At 38.1% G+C, this 3,709-nt stretch overlaps 1 pseudogene; it reads right to left on the bottom strand.

The window, feature by feature from the left end:
- Positions 1-841: 841 nt before the first annotated feature.
- Positions 842-3,327, bottom strand: LOC100816985 (homeobox-leucine zipper protein HAT5-like; annotated as a pseudogene).
- Between the last annotated feature and the right edge of the window lie 382 nt (positions 3,328-3,709).

Raw genomic sequence — 3,709 nt, 5'->3', positions numbered from 1 at the left:
AATAACATTAAAGTTCGCCAAAGTCCACAATTTACTTTAATCATTCTTGGTAATTTGAAGGCCAATTTGAGCTGACCTTCTTATATTACTGAATTCATGACTTCAAAAATCGTTTGATTATCAACAACAACAAAGCCTAATTTGTCCTTTCCCATTTTGTGGGACTAACTACATGGATCAAACAAACATCATAATATTCACATATAAATTATTGAAATCTAGGTACTTAAAAGCTGAGGAGAAAAATGATTGCTTCTGGATTTGTTAAAAGAAATATACTAAAAAAATAAAATGACAAGTTACTTAAACACGAGTAAATTGATATCTAAAACAATTTTGCAATGAAGTGTGAATACTACATTTTTTAAGAAATAGTATAATCTAAACATGAACTCGATATCCGGAACCACTTCGAAAACTTTTTCTCAAAAGTATGCAAGGAGGAGTGAAGAAAAAAAAAGTCGGTGATTCTCCTCAATTTGTTGGAAGCCACTACTGTGATTTGGCTAGTTTGGTGAAAGTGACGCTTCTAAGGAGAAGCGTGACCATTTTTTCGTCCCTCAACTCTGGAAGGTAACCCTTCAAAGCGTTAAGTCATGCAAGCTTGCCACCTATTGAATTTTGAATCAACAGGGACCCATAACCCAAGTGGACAGAGGAATCACCCAAGTGCTAGAGGTTCTCAACCAATTAAATGTCAACAAGACAATGAGCACATAGCAATAGAACAGAATCACAATATCTGGCCTCGAATGGAAGACAACCTTTTTTTCTTCCCACTTTTCTCATCTAGTTTGCTATGTAAATTCATCCTTGAAATGAAATTCAGAACTACATCCTCAACAAGAACATATTATTTAATTACATTGTGAACCAAAAGTTACATTGCAAAGTAAAAAAAAAAAACTGGCAAGAAACCACCATTTGGGAACAAACCCGTAGAGTGCCATTTTTTCTTTGGCTTAGTATTATTATTCACTCACCCATGTACACATGATCTCAACTCAAGTCTAAACAGTAGAACCTGAGAGTAGAAGGTAGAGACATATTGTATACTACTACAGAAAATTCAGTAAGGCCAAGACCAAATGGCTTGATCCTCCTCCGGAATTCCAAAATTACATGAACCATGAGGCAGGTCGGAGTAATCAACATCTTCAAGTTTGGGAAAGATGAAATGAGGCAAAAGGGTCTTGCTCAGGTTATCTTCTTCATCCTGAGACACATCAGATTGATCAGGTTCAAACACATAAGAAGAGTCACCTGTCTCTAGAAGTGCAGAGTGGATTCCATCAGTGCAATGTGGGCTTTCTGATGAATCAAATATGTCACTCTTGGCTGAATTAATGTCCTCCTGTTTACAAGCCCCAATAGACACTTTGGACCCTTCACCCTCTGAGGCTGAATCAGCCAAAGACTTCTGCAGTGGCTCCTGCAATCCGTTGGTTTCAGCCTGTTCCAAGTTCCCCTCATTTTTCTTTCTTCCAAGCACCTTCTCAGTGAGCCTTGCCACCTAAATTGAAAGACCACAAATCACAAACATTTACATCAATCATAAAATGGAGTGTAACAGTGTAAGTTAACATACAGTTTGGTAAATTAATCCTTTTAGACTGAACAATATTATTCACAAATTGACAACTTGGTAAGGTAAATTTGCACTTGGGGTAATGACTAATGACATAGCTAGTGAAATTCTAAACAAGGCACACAAATATTGCTAGTTGAAAACTAGTTCACAACATCAATAAAAAATATTGCACTTGGGGTAATGACATAGCTAGTGAGATTCTAACCAAGGCACACATATATTGCTAGTTGAAATCTAATACACAACAAACTTGCTAGAAGATTGCCAATTTGTAGAATCATGAACATTAATTATCAAATCAACAATTCAACAAAAGTTACTACATTCAAGAGCTAAATTGTATGCTAAATTGTTAACTCAAAGTGTGACATTGTAGAATTCAACAAGTGGCATCTAATATCTATCAAGTACCAAGTCACCTCAGCTTTGAGCTTAACCTTTTCCCTGAGAAGGTTGTCATAATTGGCCTTGAGATCATTGTAGCTAGCCTGCAGGGTGCTTGGTCTTCCACCGCGCGCGGCGGTTCTGAAACCAAATCGCCACCTGCCTCGGCTGCAAGCCGAGTTCCTTGGCTAGCCGAATCTTCCTCTCAGGTTCGAGCTTGTTCTCCTCATCAAAGCTCTTCTCAAGAAACCGCACTTGCTCTACCGAGAGCCTGCGCTTCTTCTCTGGCTGGTGGAAGTACTCGTCCATGTCCTCATGATCCCCATGCTCATCGTAGGAACTGAAGAACGAGTCATTGCACCCCTTCCCTCCTTGAACATCTCCAAAACTCACTATAGATCTTGAACCTGAAAAAATAACAACAAACAACCAAAAGATTAATAATTTAGACTACTCCAAAGTCCTATTCTATCCACCCATGTTAGTAAATTATATTTGGGTCAATCAGAACTGGGGGGTAAGTGTAAGATGTACTTTTCAGTTTTTAACTGATGTTGTGAATCTGAATTAGTTGATTTCGATCACTTAAATTAAGTAGTTTTTTTATTTGTAAGAATCGAATATAGAAACAGACAATTTAAAATAATTAACAGTAACTCACTCTAAACGACCAACTTAGCTTGACACGAGACTTTATAAACTAAACAAGAAAAAAATAAAACAGCAGAAGAAGGAAAGGTACCGAGGAAAGGGGAAGAGGCAGAGAGGAAAAGAGAATCGAGAGGAGGCTGAGTGGTTGTTGTTAAATTAGAAGAAGAAGAAGTGGAGCAGAAGACGCTCCCACCCGCCATGTGAAGAAGGTTGGATCCTCAGAGGAAGACAATGTGATTGTGATTGTGATGTGGTCAACGGTTGTTGTTGAAATAAGGGGGAGGAGGAGGAGGGTGTGAGTGAATGATAATAGTATAATTCTAAGGCTTGTGGCGAAAGAAGCTGGTGATGATGATGGCGGTGATGTGCGAGGTGTGGGAACAACGGTAGCAAACACCCATCACTCTCAGAAGACGGGGAATGAGAAATATATATATAAATAAGAGAAGCAGGGGTTGGAGTTGGAGGAGGAAAATGGAAGGTGGTGTATGAGACCGAGAGAGAGAGAGAGAGAGAGAGAGAGAGAGAGAGAGAGAGAGAGAGAGAGAGAGAGAGAGAGAGAGAGAGAGAGAGAGAAGAAGGTGAATGAGTTTCCTTTTGTTGAGGGGGGGTGTTCATGGAAGAAGAGGGAATCCTGGGTTTATAATACGGGTCAATGATGGATGAGAGTGCTGCTTTACCATGATGCCCTTGTGCTATTAAAACCTTCATGATTTTGTTCGATTCGACCCTTTGTTTGTTTTGCATTGTGTTCATTTTGCATGTTTTTACCTTGTTTACTTACTGTAATTTAGGGCTGTCCACATGGTTACTGTGGGCATCCACGCGTCCTCTTAATAAACTTTAGTTTTAGTTTATCAAATGATGATGATTTTTTTTTTAGTATTCCAACAGTTTAAATTTCAATTTCAGTCCTTTGTTTTTATATATTTTTAAAAATATACATTCTCTTATTGATTGATCTTTTTTTTAAAAAATTACATGACCTTATGGGTCCTACGTCATTTTTTATAACCAATTTTTAGTTCTTAGGTGAGACCCTCACTACAAGCTTTAGTTCTTTAGGTTAACCATAAATTGTTG

The sequence above is a fragment of the Glycine max genome, chromosome 4 (genome assembly GCF_000004515.6).
Source record: "Glycine max cultivar Williams 82 chromosome 4, Glycine_max_v4.0, whole genome shotgun sequence".
Lineage (NCBI taxonomy): Eukaryota > Viridiplantae > Streptophyta > Magnoliopsida > Fabales > Fabaceae > Glycine > Glycine max.
Note: the sequence above shows the minus strand (reverse complement) of the source record. Positions and strands in the feature narration are given on the sequence as shown.